Below are 18,603 nucleotides of genomic sequence, written 5' to 3' on the forward strand. Positions count from 1 at the left end.
GGAGTGTCCTAAATTGGGTGGTGGCGGCAGGGGAGAAAGGAGTTAGTTTGGGTTCCCTAAGAAGCCGATCTGAGCCAAGGGTTCAAAAGCACGTGGGAGGTAATCCCCAGAAGCAGCGATTGCGGGTGGGGATGTGCAAGGGAGGGAGAGGAAGCCAGTGAGCGTTTCGCAAGGAGCAACCAGAGCTGAGCTCTGCTGGGGAGCCCTGGAGCCAGTGTCCAGGGTGCCCCGGGGCCGTGCCCCCTGACGGCAAAGGACCTGGCGTGTTTAAATGCCAATTTCTGTATGAATCGGCCGAGAGCTTCTCCCCGGGAAGCATCACTTCCCGGGCACATCGGACCTGCCATTCAGGCTTAGGAGCAGAGCCGCTCCAGTGGCCAGAAAAAGTCCCCACGCTGACTCGTGTGCGGGCAGCCGGACGCAGGGCCAGAATGCCCTGAAATAGGAGAGAGAGGCCAAAGAGATACGGATGGGGCATCAACAGCATCCGCCCGAGCGAAGTTCTGAAAGATAATAAGTGGACACGATGGAGCCTGACATCCGGCGGGGGGGGGGGGGGGGGGGTGGGCAGACGCACTGACTCATGCAGCCCGGTCCAGGGGCCCTGGGCAACATGCCCCAAGGATGGACCCAAGGCCGTCTGGATCCAGGCAGTTTAAGGCTAAGTGGAGACTGATCAGATACCGGGCAGGAGGCCCCAGAGCAGCTCTCGGGGCCCACACGGGGTGGGCTAGACGTTCCTTCCGAACGGAAAGCCTCGGGTCTCGTGGAGACAGAGCTACCCCCTCAGTCCCTGACGGAATGTGGAACGTGGCAAGCAAATGCGTCGGTTGGGAAAACGCACGTGCAAGGAAGCGTTCACGCAGAGATGTAGCACGGATGCGTAACCTCGGGCGAGGGACTTCGCCTCTCCTGGCCTCAGTTTCCCCCCCGCTGTAATGAGACGTGGTTTATAGAAGGGTCCGCTGCGCAGGCTTGTTGTGAGGATGTAATTAGATGCTGCTTTGCGATGCCCGGAAGTCACCTAAAAAATAGGAGCTGTTCTTGTTGTTATTTGGGGGCCGTATTTCCTGAGCACGGCGTGCACATCAGGTCCCCGGGGATCCGGCGGCCATCAGACACCCACAGCTCCTGCCCCTGCCCTCGTGCAGCCCGGAGCCTCGCGGACATGCTGAAGCGCTTTATATAGAATGTTAAAGAAAGCAAGATAGAAAATTATGCATAGAGCTTGATTCTAATTTTGTTTAAACACACACACTCACAAAGGCCCGAGGGATATACACCAACATGTAACGATACTTAACAGTAGATGGGGGAGTTGAAGGTGGCTGGCATTTCTACAATTCTTTTCTGTGGGGGTTTTTTTAATTTTTCTTTCTCTTAAAATTTCACAGCGGACTGTATTATTTAAATTGCCATTTTCTAAAAAGAAAGGAAAACAAATAGGTTTCTTTCTCTGACTTCCCTACCCCTCACCAACTTCATCCGCTTTCTGGGGAAACAGGAGATCCCCTGTCCAGGGTCCCGGGGCCTGGCCCCACCCCAAGTGCAGTGCGCGGTGGAGGGCAGCCGTTGGAGCGGCTGGACCCACTGACCGCGAGCTGGGAGAAAGAGTCGGGCTCCCCGTCAGTCTGCCCGTGAAGACCGGCCCTGCCCCTGGTGTCTGAGGACTCAGTCTGGGCTTGTCCACCGACCTACGCCTGGAGAGGAAAAGCTGTCCGGTGCTGTGGACAGGTGCGGGCGCTTTCATGCACCCGTGTGCCCAAGCCAGCTTGTCTAGATGGCCTTTCTCCAAGCTGACACTTGTTCTGCATCTCTAGGCGCCTGGGCCCCTCTACTGCTTCTGCACTTGAGTCGGGGAGAAAGACAAGTTGTGTTGATTGCTGATCTCGGGGCACATGAGTCTGGGTCTCCCAAGAGTAGCCTTCTTCCCTGCCACGTGTGGAGAGCCTGCTTGCGGAATAAAGCCAAGCAGAAAAGATAACTTTGTTGAATCCCTCTGTCCAGCCATTCCTGAAACTGCTTTCCTAGAAAAGAGCCAGTACATTCCCTTTCCTTTTTAAGTGGGCACGAGTTGGGTTTCTGTCTCGGGAAACGGAAGGAATCCTGCCCAGCTTCCTGGAGGGGACATCTACTGGACGAAAACTGGTGGTCGGCGAAAATATCTGGAAGAGTTCCTGGGTCATGACCTGGTCCCTCCATCACTGCTGGGTCACTTCCCTGGATCCCCAAACAGACTGGGTGAGTTAGCCAGGAGCCTCTTCCAAGCATGCCCATGAAAGCTCTTACACGGTCCCCCAAGCCCTACCCTTTCTGGACACAGAAGATCCAGCAAGGATCGTCCGAAGGTACGTCAGAGCCACTGGGTGGAAGGTGGGGTGTCCGAACGACCGTGACAAGTAGACCCACGTAGGACTAGAGCACGCGTGAGAAACACACACATTATTGGGCCGAGCCACTGAGATGTGGGGGCTGTTTGTTACAGCAGCTATCCTGCCCTGATCGCTACAATAGGGTGGCACTTTGGAGTTCATACCCGAGAGCTGTGACCCCACGGGGGTCTCAGAGCTTTCTTTCCACTGAAGATATTTATTGAGCTCCCATTCTGAGCTTGCACGGCCCCACTATATTTCTCTTTATCCGACTCTGGCCTCAATGGCCTCCTTTCCCATCTATCTGTCTTATCTGCGTGGACCCTAAGCTCCCCCAAAGCGGGGTCCTCGGTCTATCTTCCTATGCTGTGTCCCAGTGACTAGTTCAGTGCCAGGCATACATTAAGTGCTCAGTAAATATTGATTAGCTGGCTTTGCAAAACGGCCACATGCACAGAATTGTTTGAGGCTTAAGTGAGGTTTTGACTGTGATACCACAGGGCACACAGAAATTCCTCAGGAAATAGAGTCACAAGGAGCTAAAGAAGGACACCCACGGGCTGGGGAAAGCTCTCAGAGGGAGGGCAGAGGTTAACCGGGGCTGTTCTGCCCCACACATGCCAGACAGTTCTCTCTGGTCTCTGGCTGGCCCCAGAGTCCCTGCAGGAGGCAGAGCCCGGGAAGGGGAAGGGGTCAACGCTTCTCTGAGGGAGCCCCGGTCCCAGGAGGTGTAGGCTGTGGTCGGGGTGAGGAGACACTGTGGGTAACAACCTTCTGAAGGCTTTGGCTGCGTGAGCAGCCTTGAGGCAGACTTCTTTCTCTCCTTTGCCTCGGGACAGAGGTGGGTGTGGGATGCCTGATGTGCTTCTGGGGTAAAGCTTCCCTGAGCAGCCTGAGATCTCATCTCAGGAAATGGAAACTCCTCGCACCCAGTCCTACTTGTCCGACGCAGGCTCCAGGGATCTGGCCCAAGACTCCTGGGCTAGGGTCCAAACTGCCTGCCTGGGCCGGCAATGGGGGCGGCTTGTCCAAGCAGCATGGTGTGGTCGTTGACAGCTTGAGCCAGAATGCCTGGGTTCAAATCCTGGCTCTGGCTACTCACTAGCTCTCAGGCTTTGGACTCCTTAGTTTATCTGAGCCTCAGTGTACTCATCTATAAAGTGGGATGATAATAACAGTAACCACACTGGAGGGTTGTTGGGAACATTAAAGGAGTTCCCTCGAGGCAGGACACGGCTGTGGCCCCTGGGTCTCTCTCCGGGGGGGGGGGGGGGGTGGCGGGTAGTGTAAATTTCGTGTCTTTACTCTTGTGACAGCACAGACCAGGTAAAAGCTCTGATGTTCCTTATCCCTATGATTGCACTACGTTGCATGTTGGGCTCTTTCTTTGGGATCTTTGAGACCCTACTTACTCCATCCCCTCAGCTGGGCAGCAAACCCTTCCTTCCCGCGGGGGAGCTGGGGACCCACCACACCCGCTTACTTGCTGTGTGACCTCGCGTAAGTTCCTTGTCTTCTCTGAGTCTGTTTCCTCATAGAAAAAAAACACTTGCAGAGGGATGATGATGATAGAATGAGATTCTTGCTATTTATAGTCATCCAACAACCGCTTATTTTGAGCCCCTACTCTGTGCCGGGCATCGTTGTAGGCTCTGGGGACCCAGCAGGGGACAAAACAGACCACATCCCGGTCCTGACGGAGCCAATGTTATCACAGGGCCGCCACGACCTAAACAAGTAAGTAAAATACATGATGTATGGGATGATGATAGGGGCCGTGGAATGTAATAATTAAACCAAGAAAGGGGAAGGGGAGCAGGGTGCGGGGAGGGTGGCCAGGGAAAGCCTCTCCCGAAAAGAGTTGGGCCAGGTGAGGGGACCACAGAGCTATCTCAGGGAAGAGCTTTGCAGGCAGGCATGTTCTAGAACCTGATGAGCGAGGGGAGACTAGAGAAAGGGCAAGGTCAGAGGAGCAGTAGGCTCAGTAGGCCGGGGCCTCCCAGGCCACTGTAAGGACTTTGGCTTTTCTCTGCACACAACTGGGAGCCCCGGGAGCTTCTGAGCGGAGGAGGGCGTGACCTCGCTTACAAGCAGATGTCACCAGTCGGCAGGAGAATAAGGCTCACAGGCCCCGCCTGGCAAGCCCCAGCGCCCGCACTCCACGCCCCCAGCCCCTCCAGCCAGGTCTCGGCCTTGACTCCTGCTTGTCCTCTGCTCGCCGTCTGCGTCCCCCTTCCTCACCTGCCCTCATCCTTCCCTTCCCAGACAAGCAGGAAGCAGGAGCAGGCGACGGGTCTCAGCGGCCATGCACCACGTTCCAGTCCTCCTAGTTAGCATCGCTGGGCCTCAGTGTTCCTCATCCAGAAAATGGAGCGATGACGACAGACTCGCCCTCACCGAGTCCGTGGAGTCCCAGAGATCCGATCACGGGCAATGCAGCCTGGTGCAATCCCAGGGTGAACGGACACCCGAGCTTTTAGCTGGTCTGCTTTGTGGGAAGAGTGAAGACAGGAAAGTCAGGCGGCCCACCCCCCACCCCCGCGGCACGAAGGTCACGCCCCGCCGTCCCCGCCCCCCCTCTGCCGCGACTCCCCACTCAATCCAAGACTGTCCACGTTTCTGAACAGGTGCTGGACCAAGGTTGGCTGCTTCTCACCAGCCAAGAGATGTCAGCACCTGTGGGCAGCGGTAACGAGTCCCTGAGTCCCTGTGTGAACCGTCGTGGGGAGCGTGCCCCGCGCGCTCGGAAACGTCAGCCGCTGCTTCGACTCCCCTCACGTCGCCTGGGAAGGACATCCTTCCTCCGCTGCTTGGCCCCAGCCAGTGAGACAGGCTCACGTGTATCACCAACGCCTGGGACAGAGCAGGGGCTCAGTGAATCCTCACCGGCCGCAGCCACAGCACAGCTAGAGGCGCGTGCGTGTCCTGCTTTGTGCCATTTACCTTGTGGCCTGGGGCGAGTCACTTTACTTCTCTGAGCCTCTGTCTCCTCATCCATAAAATGGGAGGACTCATTCCTCCCAGCAGGGGGAACAGGGCATCCCCGGGGCTCCCGTGCCTCCCCTGGGTCCTCACTAAGGTGCCCAGAGGATACCTGGAGGGGAGGCCCAGTGGACACGGTGGTGGCCATCCGAGCCACCGTGGCATCTGGGAGCAGACTGGGGTGTGAGCTCTGTTGAGTCCCAGGCTGAGAGCGCTCCATAAGACCCAGTGAGGCTCCCTGGGGCTGGGGGCCTGTGGTGGCAGGTGTCAGCGGGGGTGGGGTCCCTGTCTCTGCTCTGCCGGGGATCCTGTGTTTACCCTGGTCTCAGAGAAGAGCAGGACTCACTGGGAGCCTCTCACCTTCCCTTGCCCCAGTTCAGGGCAAATCTCTTTGCCCCTAAGGAACACACGATGGGTGAGGACCTTCTATAGGACCCCTGCACTTCTAGGTACTTGCTGACAGCTGGCTGATACTCAGATGCCTCAGTTTCCCTATCCAGAAAATGCAAGCAATAAGACCTGTGTCATCTCATCCTGAGACTCTCGCGAGAGGCTGTGTTTAGAAGGGAGATGGTCTATAAGCAACAGAGGTCCCTCCGGTCCTGCCAGATCCCTCCTTCCCTAAAGTTCCGCGCCCTTCTCCCCCGTGTGTCTCCTTCTGCCTCTTTCCCTCTCTGTCTTCTCTTCTGTGGCAGAAAAGCTTCTCTTTGTCACTTTCCTCTCTTTCTCGCGCCCTCCTGGGTCCTAAATCCTGGCTCTGCGTGTCTGTGCTGCATAAGCTCAGGCAGGGTGCAGGGCAGACATCCTCTGACAGTGGACATTCTCAAACTCGACGCTCTAGGAATTTTTTTCCTGGGGAATTCCTAGGTGCAGATTCCCGGCCCCACTCCAGAGAGTCTGATTCCAAGGGCCCAGGGCAAGGTCAGAGAACCTGCATTTTACCCAGCACCCCCCCCCCGCCACCACCCAGGGGAGATAGGCTGGCTCTTAGACTATCCTTCGAGAAGCCCCGCATTTGCCCTCAGTTTCCTCATCTATAAAATGGGAGCAAAGAGAACCCACCTCCCCAGGGGGGTAAAGATGAAATGACATGATTTGTCTGCAAGGCAGTTCGTGTTTCTCCATTTTTCTCTGTCTTGGCTTCCGTATGACTTCTTTTGTCTCTGCCTTTCCCGTGCTCTGTTTCTGATGTTTTCATATTTCTTTCTCTCTCCTCTTTCCCCACCCTCTACCTAGAAGCGAACCCAACCCCAGAGCCGAAATGGAAGAACTGGGGGAAAAAAAAAAAAGAGTGGTCCTTCTGTAAGGGCCGGGGGCCCAGTGACCACTCAAATCCTCACCTCCTCACCCCTGGCTATCCCCCCAGACGGAGCATCTCCCACCCCTGCAGCCCCCTCGGCAGCAAAGCCCAGGGAAGGTGGGGGATCCATTGTGCAGGAATGGCCTTGCTGCTATGGAAACCAGCGCTTAGGAACAGCTCAGAGAGATGATCCATTCTGGGGAGCAGCCTGGCCTTGGGGGAGGGGGGGAGGCCAAATTTCAGCGCCTTGGACCTTGCCCTCCCATTAGCAGCCGTGTGACGCTGGGCAAGTCACTTAACCTCTCTGAGCCCTCTCTCCCTCACCGGCCTGGGAATGCGGCCCCCATTAGCAGTGGGTAATCACGGGCCGCCAATGACGGAACGCCCGTGCTGCGGCTTTCAAGCCTGAAGCCACGCCAAATTGCCGTTTGCTTTCATTACCGCGAGCTCAAAATATTCTTGTGCCAGCTTGCCGTGCGACCCTGTGCCACCCGGGGGGCCACCAAACGATTTCCATGATAGAATTCCCTCTTGTAGAGGCGCGGGGTCCACTCCGAGTCACCCTGGAAGGAACACACACACACACACACACACACACACCAGCCACGGAGCTCAGCTGCCCAGACACCAGCCCCAGCCCCAGCCCCAGTTGAGAAAGGCTCACTGTGGTTCCTCTGTGAGGAAGAAGTGAGCTTGAGGTCTGGGTGATTACTCCATCTACAAAATGCCCAGTGCCCTGCAGGGCCGACAGCCACGGGGCACTTCCCTGATGGTGCATTTGCTTCCTCAAGAAGAAAATGAAGAAGCCCCAGGGTTCCCTGGGCTCCTCGGGCCTCCACTCCCAGGTCTGGGCTCATCAGCCTGACCTTCACTGGCCCGAAAGTCTCTCCTAAGAGGCCTGCCCTGTTCCCCTGCTCCCCAGCATAGCCCCCCTCGTCTTGGTCTTTCCCTATGAAAAGGTGGGAACTGCCTGGCCCCCACCTCTGAGGGGCATCGGGCAAGGGCTTTACAACCCTCTCTGTGCCTTAGCTTGCACACACACTCACACACACCAAGACCCATGGCGCACCTGCACACACAGCACATGCCCACGCCCGTCCCTGGCCCCCCAGACATCTGGCTGTCCCCTGAATAAGCCGGGCGCTATCGTGCCCCCTTGCCTTTGCTCACATCAATCCCTCTCCCTGGAATCGCTCCTACACGTTTGTCCAGAATCCTCTGGGATCCTCTCTACCCACCCCTCCCCACACAGCCAGTTTTTCAGAGAAACCTGGGACTTGCCCAAGATCACAAAAGAAGTGTGTGGCCGCAGAGTAGAGCCCGTGTTGGAACCCAGTCCTTGAGGGGGGATGCGGACTCCTGCAGCTCCACAGGGCATCCGTGCATTCACTCAGCCAGCCAGGCGTCTGTTTGTTTGTTTTCCCAACAAACATTTATTACGCCCCAGGCAGGCTGCTCGGTGCTGGGGACCCAGCCATGAACAAGGCCAGCCGAGAACGAGAACGCGCAGCCCAGAGAAGCAGACAGATGCTAAACAAGTAATTACAAGCGTGGATGGATGCCACAGAGGAAAAGCAGAGAGAGCCCTGGGAGGGGACCAGAGGGGGCACTGATGTCTCCCATTTGTGCAAGACTTTACAGCCCCCTGCCTCGGAGCCCCGCCCTGGGAAGCCTGTTTAAGCCTCCCAGGCCTGCAGACTAGGGTCCTGGGGAGGGATGCATCCTCTTGAACACGCACATGCCCAGAGAAGGCTGCCCTGAAGTGTGAGGACCGCAGCTTTAGAGGCCTTGCGGGGGGCGGGGTCAATATTTTCCCATCACCACCATACCCCGACCTTACCCACCTCTTGCCAGCCTCTCGCGTACAGAGAATTAGCCCCACGCACAGAGGAGCAAGCCAAGGCCCAGAAAAGCCCACTGAGTCATGGGCGCACAGCAGGGAGAGCGCTCAGGCTAGTCAGAATCCAGATGCCCAGGCGGGTCTTCAGAGAAGGCCCAGCTTCTGGGTGCCTAGCACATAGCCCTCCTGGCTGTGAAAAGGGACTGAGTCACCAGCACCCAGTGAGCCGGGGGTGACCGCTCACAAGGTACCGCCTGTACGTCACCATAGAGGATCCTGGTCACACGGTAAGAAGAGGCGCTCGTGTCAGAATGAGCTAGCATCCAGCCGGATGACTCTGTTCCCGAGCTATGTGGCCCGGGGCAAGTTGTCCAGTCTATCTGAGCTCATTCCCCGCCCCCCCCCCCCCACCCCGTAAAGCAGGTTGATGGAGGGACGGGCACTCGGGGCAGGTGTGAGGAGTTTCACCCCTCTGGGCTCGTTGGTCACCTTCCCTCTCCCTCCCCACCCCCCACCCCTCCCACTGCTCCCGCCTCTGGGCTCTTCTCAAACAGGCCAGGCCCTCTCTTTGCTCACAGCCTCCCACGTGCTGTTCCCTGTGCCTGGACACTCTTCCTCCGGAAGAGCCACGTGTCTTTTCTGCTCTCCCCCGCACCCCTTGAGTCTCTCTCGTCCACTGTCACCTTTCCGGAGAGACTCTCGCTCATCGCTCTGGCAAAAAAGGGCCCCTGCGATAGAAAATACAGCGCAGGGAATATAGTCCACTGGTGTGGTGATAGCGTCCTGTGGTGACAGACGGCAGCTATGCTTGGGGTGAGCACAGGCTTCCGTATAGACTTGTCGGATCGCTACGTTGTGCGCCTGAAATTCATGGAACTTCCTGTGTCGGCTCTAGCCTCCTTTTTTTTTTAAGTGGGGGAAAAAGAAAGCGCTCCCCCGTGACCTCGTGTCCCCTTTGGGCTCCTTATTTTTCTCCCCTGCTCTGTCACCAGCTTTGTCCCCATCTCCCCGCATGAGAACGCAGGCCGCGCTAGGCCGGAGCCTTGGTCGAGTCGGCTGTTGTCTCTCCAACGCAGGCACGTGACGAGGGCCACCCAAGCACACAGGCCCTCGTGTCCCCGTGGCCCATGCCGAACCCCCCGGCAGCCCTGGGAGGAGGTGGCTGTGCGGGGCTCCTTCTAAGCACTTGGCTCTTACCCTGCAGACGGCAAGGCCCAGGCAGAGGGTGTCTGCCGGCCTGCTTGGGCCTCCTCCGCCACAGCTAAGGCTCTGGAGCAGGGGCAGTGAGTCCCTCGGGGCCCCCCGCCCCAAGTGCCCTGGAACTGGCAGGCAGCGGGAAACCAGGCCCAGGCTTGGCAGGGGCTTGGCAGGGGCTCAGTGCCGAGGGGCAAGGCCCTGCCAACCTCACTCCCCCAAACAGCGACCTATTGTCCCAGCGGCTCCCGAGTCCCCGAAGACCTCCCAGCCGGCACTCTCTCACAGGGACACCCCACTCTCAAAGGGGCCCGGCAGTCTGGCTGCTTCCGGCCGCCACGGGGCATGGTGGTCCCGGCCTCATGAGAGGCCCTGGGACTTCCGGGCCCGCTGGGAACTCACAGCCCGGTGCTTGGCAGAGAGCAGGCGAGGACAGATCCCGGGGCCGCCTAGGCTCCTCGCATTTGTATGCAGCTGCAGGCCCCGAACATGAGCTGGAATCCATCACCAGAAAATAAAACACTCAGGGAGAGCAGGCCTCCAAAGACAAACGGCTGTGGGGCGAAGGTAACATCCACCCCTGCCTGCTGAGCACTGCCTGTCTTGCTCTCAGGGACGTCTCTGAATGGAGACTCACCCAGCCCTCCAGCGGTGGGGAGGTGGGAGTTTATGGGATCTCCCCTTCTCGGGGAGGGGAACGGGGCGCACAGAGGAAAAGACGCCTGGCCGGAAGAGGGATGTCAGGGTGCGAACCCGAGCCTCCTGTCTCCAGAGGCAGGGCCTGGATGGCTCTGCCACACCCCGAACCTTCCTTGCTGGGGCGGGAGCTGATCGCTGGAGGCGCGTTGCCATGGCAAAGCCGTCTTTTTTTTTCACTACGCCTCCCCCAGAGCCTTGGGTCTGAGTCTGGCCTTGGACCACGGGCATCAGAATGGGATACAGGGAGCTTACTAAAAAGCGCAGGCCCAGACCCACCCAGCACCTGCTGGAGCCGACTAATCTGTCTTACTCACACCACCCTCACCCATTCTGGTGCTCGTCTGAGTTGGAGAACCACTGGCTTAGACCCAATTCGGACCTAGACAGAACTAGCTTTCTAGTTGTTAGGTGAACGGACCTTTCAAAGAGCTGCCTGTGTGGGATCTGGAGGTGCCGATAAGAACTACTATTTATTGAGCATTTACTATGTGCCAGATCCTCTTTTTTTTTTTTTTTTTAATATTTATTTATTTGGGGGAGAGCGCAAGCGGGGGAGGGGCAGAGAGAGGGGAACAGAGGAGCCAACGCGGGTTGCTTGTGTGCTGATAATCTGACAGCAGCGAGCCCGACGTGGGGCTGGAACTCACGGACTGTGAGATCATGGCCTGAGCGGAAGTCAGACGCTCAACCGGCTGAGCCACCCAGAAGCCCCCTGCCAGGTCCTCTTCTCACCGCCCCATGATCATTTCATCCTCGAAACGGCCCCGAAGAAGAGGTGATACGATTATTTTGTCCATTTTACAGGCGGGAAAATGGAGGACAGTGGCGGGGGGAGGGCTTCGTTCAAGGTTGTGCAGCTAGAAGATGGCAGGGGCAGGATTTGAGCCCAGGTGCCTCTTAGTGCTAAACTCAAATCAGGGTCCCGTCTGCTACCACCCCACCCCTGTCCCAGATTCCACAGTCTAGTGGGAAAAGAAGTTTGTAAGCACAGGTTCTAAGCTTCATGCGGACGTTCACTCAGGGAGGCAGCTGCATAGGCTGGGACCCCCTAACCCAGAATGAGGAGCTTGTTGGAAAAGCCCTTGAGGGCTGGGCTCCACCGGATGAGTAGGAGTTTGCCAGGCAGATGTGGAAAGAGGCACAAACACCTGGAAACACATTCAGGGAAACGCCACGTGACAGCCGCATGGGGTTAGGGGAGAGCTTGGTAGCTCGGAAAGACCTTGCCGTCTTGGCCAAGGAGTTGGATTGCACCCCAAGAACGACAGAGGAGCCACCGAAGGGTGGAGAACACAGTCTGGACTTGCAGAAAGCCCGACCCATGCTGTGTGGAGGCCAGATTGAAGAGCCACGGACCAGGGGTTGGTGGGGAGTTGGTGAGTTCCTTTTTAAGGGCCCTTGGGGCGTCCAAGAGGGGTATCTGGGAAGAGTTGGAGATACTTGGGTGGGAGGCATCAGTGGGGGCCAACCTTCAGTCTGAGATGGGTGAGGTGCCCCACTGAGGGGAGAAGTGGGAGGGGAGGCTCCTTTGGGGCACCCCTCACATCCTAATCTCCCAACCTTTGCCCACACTGGGGGTCCCACCTGGAGCAGACCTCCGTCCTGCGGAGTGCCTCAACCATTCATCCCTTCCCGCCGCATTCTCAGCCTGGGGTTGCAGGCCACTGCCTGTCTGAGATTCACACACTCATTTGGAGGAGGTCTGTCTTATCTCTGGGTGACCCCAGAAGCTTCCAGGTGCCCTGGACATGCTCGAGGCACTAATGGAAACTAAGTCAGGTATGTTCCGTTAGGGTGGGGTCACAGGATGGCAGTTCCCAAGGGGGACAAGCTTTAGGCACTCCCCTAGCCCCCCGCCCCCCCACATCCACACATCCGCCTTCTCGGGCTCCCCGGCAAGGGCACAGAGCCCCGCTCGCCACCTATGTGGCTGTGAGCGAACCGCCGCCCTCATCACCATCTGTAAATAGACATGCTAAGATGTAACTGATAGAGAAATCTGCTCTAAAGGGGTCACGTGGATAAAGCCCTAAGGAAGGGATGGGGGAAGGGGTCAAGCCCTAGAGTGCGTGTCTGGACCCCACTGGACACCCCCCCCCCCATCTGAGTGTACATAGACTTCTATCTCCAAGTCTGCACAACGAGGGTCAGAATCGTATGTTGTCTTGGGAAGACTGAAAATGCACAAGGCCTGCACACAGTGGGCCTCGCTTTACGGTGGCTAGAATCGGATGGGTGACTTCCGGGGCCCTCGCAGTGCAGGGACTATTGGCGGGGAGAGTCCCCTGGCCTGGCCTCGGCTGGAGCCTGGAGCAGGAAGCTGGTGGGCCAGGCCACAGGGAGATCAGAGCATAGGGCCGGTGCTGGCGACACAAGGTATTTGCATCAGATGATGGGTAAAGTGCCTCAGTTACTCCATTAACTCGGGTAGCAGTGGAGAGAGAGAACCGGTGTCGGAAGCCCACAGTGACCAGCTGAGATCACTGACCAGCAACCAGACGAGGGGGCTTCTGGGAGCTGCAGGGGGGTGGCCTCTGGGTGGAAGGGTGTGGGTGAAGCTGTTGGAAACCCACAGTGAGAGTGGGGGGCTGAGATCACTGACCAGCAACCAGACGAGGGGGCTTCTGGGAGCTGCAGGGGGGTGGCCTCTGGGTGGAAGCGTGTGGGTGAAGCTGGGCTTCCTTCTAGACCCTCAGCCCCCGTCCTGAAGGCAGGAGACGCGGCTGGGGGCAAAATCAAGAAACATCCCGGATACCACCGTGGCGGCAGTCCCGGGAAGGGGCGCAGGTGGTGGCTGGGGAGGGTAGTGTGGGTGAGGTGGAAAGAGGTAAATGGACTAGAACTGGGGTTCAAAGGTGCCGTCCACAGGCCCTGTGAATGGGTGAGGGTGTGAGGGAAAGAGTGGGTGAGGGTGACAGGGACTGAACGAGACTCGATGTCAGTAAAGGGTTTATTGAGCGTGGCACCTTGCACGTAATATCTGCTCGATAAATACCGTCCATCAGAAGAGCTCAGCGTCTTGCCCCAAGCCCGACCTTCTTTCAGGACCGGCCCTACGGATCATGCAGGGTGACGTTTCAGGTCTCAGCTTCCCCGGGCTGGGCCAGATGACCTCGGAGGGGAGAACAGAGGAGTCCCCACACTGGAAGCGTCCAACGTGTGCCGTGGCAGCAGAAACACTGGGCAGGGACTGGCCCAGGGTCACTGGGCTTGTTAGGGGCAGAGCAAGACCCAGAAACTGAGCCCCCTGATGCTATAAAATCCTTCCCCCCCCCCCCCCCCGCGATCTGCAAAGTCTACGATTTCCCAGCCTGCACTCCGGCAGCACTCTCCTCCGGAATCCACTGAGAAACGGGTTCTCGAGACTGTTTCCTGATCTTGAGGCGTCAGCGGTGCCCAACGGTCCCACCTCAGAGCCTTCACACTTACTATTCCCTCTTCTTGAACCTTCCGGTGATGGCTCCCCGCCCCCTCCCCCTGCAATCCTGCAGAAGCCTCCCTGGTCCTGCAGGATTTCCCAGCACGGGGCAGCAGTACAGGCGATCCTGAAGGTCAGGTCATTACCACTGCCTTACCTCCTTCCACAGCCAACTTGGAAGGACTCCCCAGCCCTATGCCAGGAGAGGCCAGCATGGCCGCCAACACCCATGCCGTGGCGCCACAGCCCAACTCCCTCCCCCCCCCCCCACCATGCAATGGACTGGGCCGCATAGGATAGACCCACCTTTCCTGCTGGGATATGGCCCAGGCGGAATCCCCCTTTCTTCCTCCTGGCTCAGCTCGGATGTGAGTCAGGGAAGGTCCCGCTGACATTTTTCCTCTGCCCCCCTCCCTGGCTCACGAGGGCATGAGCAGGCACAGCCTTACGGGGCGGGGAGGAGAGGTGGAGCCAGTTAGAGCAAACGCGCCCCTGCTTCTCCTGGTAAGGTCATCCAGGAGCCTCAAGCCAACAGGCGTTCCTTCCTCCTGTCCCTAAGGCCCTGGCCTGATGCTGGCCCCAGACCCAAGATACAGGCTTCACAGTTAACCCCAGTGTGGTCCCTGCCTCACTCAGGGCCAAGTTCACACAAGAGGCAATCAGGGGCTTAAGTGGCTGCCAGAGAAGGCCAGCCGCCTGGTTATTAAATATTAAGTGGCAAGAGCCTGGGAACGTATAATTGCAAATGAGACTCTAGAGCAGATGTTGCCAACAGCTTGGACCAGTGCTCACAGTTGGGACCAACAGGGGATTTCAAGTCACCAAGCTGGGCTGCTGGCAACGGCTCCACGTTTACTGGGCACCTGCTGGGTGCAGGCTCTGAACTGGACGCTGTCGGCAGAAAGATTGAGCAGACGTGGTCATTAACTTCAAGGGGTTCCTGGTCTGGTAAAGAAGACAAAGTAAGCAAAGACCTTTGACCTAGGGTGGTAAATTCTGGGCCACGGGTAATCCCAGGGGAGGGGTGGGGGCCCAGGGAGACACCTATAAGGAGGCGAGGAACAGAGGCTTCAGAAGGGCAATTCTGCAGGATGCATCCGACCTGTTAGTCGTTCAACAAACATTGATCGAACACCTACAGTGTGCCAAACATTGTTGTAGGTTCCGGGAAATAAAGTAGTAAGTCAAACTCTCTCTCTCTCATGGCACTGAAATCTGAGTGCGACCTTCCCTTCCGTGGATGGGTAAGAGTTTGCATCATGACGAAGAGGCAGAGAGGAGCAAGCCCCACGCCGATTTGGAGGCACGAAGAAGTCAACCAGATTCGAGGCGGGGAGGGAGGTCAGTGTGGCTGGACACACGTGGAGGGAGAGATGGGATGGCTAGCAGTCAGGGCCTGAAAAGCAGCCACGCGCAGAAGTTTGGGTGAGTCCTGGAGGAGATCAAAGTACGGTAGAGTGTCCTCCCTCAGAGACAGTCCGTGGCTCCCGGTGATAGGACTAGCCTTTTCGGCTGCCATCCTAAGAAGCCATGAGAGGAAGGTGGCTGGTTGGCCACCCCCTCCACCGCAGGCTGGGCTGCTGAGTCCCCACGGCCAAGGGCCTCAGAGGAGCCCCACCCTGGCTCTCCTCACACCTGCAGGCTATTATGCTACCTCCTGACTGGCCGAAAACATATCCTGGGAACATAGGCGCCTTTGTCTCTGAGGAGAACGCAGTCCCAGCGGAAGGTGACAGGGGTAATATGAGAGCCCAGATCATTCAGGAGACAAGTCCTTGCCAATGGAAGATTCCAGTTCAACGTCGCCCAAGAATGTCTCAGCTGATGGGCCTCTCTCTCTCTTTCCGCTGCCCAGCCCAGAGCCAGAGGGTGGACGGGATGAACTTTCAAGGTCATTCGTTGGCCATGATTCTATACAAAGAAAAGCAAGAGAATGGGGAGAAAGAGAAGATCTGTGTTTGAAGGTCCTAAGATCCCAGGAGGATTAGAGTCTGTGAACGTGGTTCTAAGAGGCTGGAGCTGCAGGAGGCTGAGATTCCAGAATCCCGCAGATCTAAAATTCTAGCTTTCTAGAATCCTGTGATCGTAAGACTCTGGCTTGATGAGAGGGAAGCTACCACAGACATCACATCCTCTCCATCGGATTCATGCCTCTGGAGAGAAGCCCGCACCTCGAACCCCAAAACCAAGAAGGCTCGTTTTCCCCTTTCTGCCTTTAAATTGTCTTCATGCTCCTTCGTGTCTGCTCATCTGCACACCCCCTCCACAGTCCCTCCTCCAAGCCTGGCAGCCCACATTTGCCATCTGCATATAACCCAGTGATTAGCACAGCCGCTGCTTGAGCAGGAGAGGAGGGGTGTGGAGCCCTTGCTGTCTGCCAGCCAGACGGCCTTCAGTAGACCGGGCTGCAGGGACTCACTCCTGGCTCCCCAGTAGGGCTGAATAGGGGAGGGGAGACGCACAGAGAAAGGCCCACGAGCCCACAGACACACAAAGACCCAGAGAGACGTCCACATCACACACAGGCATCTGCAGACCGCGTGCACTCACACACATTCAAATGAGCCAAACGAACAGAGGCGGACACACGACCCTACGGTGACAGCCCCCCCCCCCCCGCCAATACACATAAACACGAAGATCTAGAGAAAGACATGCACAGCACACGTGGGTATTTGCAGCGAAACACACACACATCTATAAAGGCCGAGCCACACAGAGCAACACAACGGCATGCTCACACATATATAGACAGACACACACACACACACAAACTCAAAGATGCGTGTTATTTAGACTGAGACCCCCACCCCCCCCACCCCAGAGGGCCACAGCGCTGTGTTGTTGCTGGGTGCGCCCTCCAAAGGAGAATTGCCAGGAAAGGCATCCTTCCCAACCCCCTCTCATCCCTCCGCCACCGCACTCCTTCAGGGGACATTACTGGAGACCTACTATGCGCTCAGCCTGGCATTGGGCCCTTGGGAGATTCCCAGAGCTGTGACCCGGTGCCAGGGAGCTTGGGAGCAGCTGAAACACACACGGGCACTGAGGCCAGGAAACCAACCCCAGAGCCTGTACAACACGCACCTGCCCGGAAAGGGGATGAGCTCCCCGTTGCCAGAGCCGAAGCTGGTATAACAGAGAGGTTTGCGTATCGGATGGGAGACCGGCTGCTGGGGGCGGGGGGGCGGGGGGGGGCGACCGATGGCCTTTAAAATCCCTTCCGGCTCTGATAGTCTCTATCGATTCCACTGGACTTCCAAACGGCCGTCTTCAACATTTTGATCATGGTCCCGGTCAGTAAAAACGTTTTAAACACGCACCCCCAATGTATGCCCGTGTGTGCGCGCGCACATCCTTTTAGAGCACTGATACACTTCACGGAACACACAGACGCAAAAACAGAAAACCCTGAAATAATGAGATGAAACCACATAGATCGCTACCTAAAAGGACAGGAAAAGGGAGGGAAAGTGATAGAACATTTATTGAGTGCCTCCTGTGTGCCAGACTTTTGATATACAGTCTTTCTTTGAATCTTCAGAATAGCCCCGTGTAAAGAGGCTATCATGGGTTGTTTCTCTCTCTCTCTCTCTCTCTCTCTCTCTCTCTCTCTCTGGTTCCTGTGGCACAGATGGTGGCAAGTTTGGGGCCCTCAGGCTGGGAGGAAGAGGCTGCGAAATTTTGTCCAGAGCCTCAAGTGACACCCCGGGAAGATTTAGGCTTGAAACTGAGCAGCAGGTGGGATTGAGGTGGCTTCCAGGAATCCGTCTCCACCGCCTTCCCTGTAGCTCCCGGGCCCCATGTTGCTCTGAACAAAAGCCCCAAAGCGGTTGTTTTTGCCGATACTCCGGCGTGACTCTGTCTCTCGATTTCTGGAAACTCCATTCCCTGAGCAAGACACTCAGGGCCACACTTCTCCTCCTCAGCAGCTATCACTACCTACCGAGTATGCGGGTGCGGTTCCTCAGCCATGCGCGTATCTTCCACCCCCGCTGGAACCCCCCCCACCCCCCCGGGCCGCAGCAGGTGTTCAGGAAATACCTGTGACTGAATGAAGACGCGCCATCTTCCCTGGCTCAGCAGGGCTGTGGGCCTGTGGGGTCTGCGGTGAGGCCAGAGGCCTTGCCACTCAGGTCTGGCTTCCTGGGGCCGCCCTGATGCTGACCCCTAGGCCTCCTCCCAGGCCCCCAGTCCTGCTCAGCAAAGGGGCACCATTTCAAGGCAGTCGGGGAGCCCCCGCTTCTTCCCCAATTGTCCAGTTCTCTCTGGCAATTTCCCTGTTTGAGACTTTAGCCAGAACGCAGAAGGTCTTAACGCCGGGCCATTGTGCCCGAACCCCTGCAACACCTGTTGACTAAACCCAGTCGCTGGCCTGCAGCGGGGGGCAAGGAAATCCTGAGAGGGCGGTCAGGCTAACTTGGAGCGTTTCCCTCTCGACACTCCAGTCTTGTCTGTTCCGTGGGGACAGTTGCTACTTTCTCGACTGGACAGGGCCTGACGCTCAGGGAGAGAGGACACTTTGGCGGTGGATGTCAGGTGCGAGTCCAGGCACTTAGAGGTGGGACAGGGAGGAGGGTGGGTTGCAGGCGAGGAGGACACGTCGGGGGTTTGGTACCGAAAGGCCTGGTTCATCACCTTGCTTGCCACCAATCCCGTGTCACCCAGGCTGGCTCTGCCCCTCACGGAGCCTTTGTTTGTGTGGCTACACAAATGGGTAGGAGGGCGAGGGCCCGGTACCGGGCAGGCGAGGTCCCCTTCACACAGCACGGCCGTGAGGCTCCCACGGCCTCCCATC

General features: G+C 57.6%; 1 long non-coding RNA gene across 1 annotated transcript; it reads right to left on the minus strand.

Annotated features, from left to right (window-relative positions):
• Positions 1-2,947: 2,947 nt before the first annotated feature.
• On the minus strand, positions 2,948-16,606 carry LOC113602590 (uncharacterized). The gene is made up of 3 exons (XR_003424077.2): positions 14,112-16,606; positions 4,614-4,857; positions 2,948-4,101 (listed from the first exon to the last, which is right to left on the minus strand). It is a non-coding gene; the product is annotated as an uncharacterized LOC113602590 (long non-coding RNA).
• Positions 16,607-18,603: the final 1,997 nt, after the last annotated feature.

This window comes from Acinonyx jubatus, chromosome A3, assembly GCF_027475565.1.
Source record: "Acinonyx jubatus isolate Ajub_Pintada_27869175 chromosome A3, VMU_Ajub_asm_v1.0, whole genome shotgun sequence".
Taxonomy (NCBI): Eukaryota; Metazoa; Chordata; class Mammalia; order Carnivora; family Felidae; genus Acinonyx; species Acinonyx jubatus.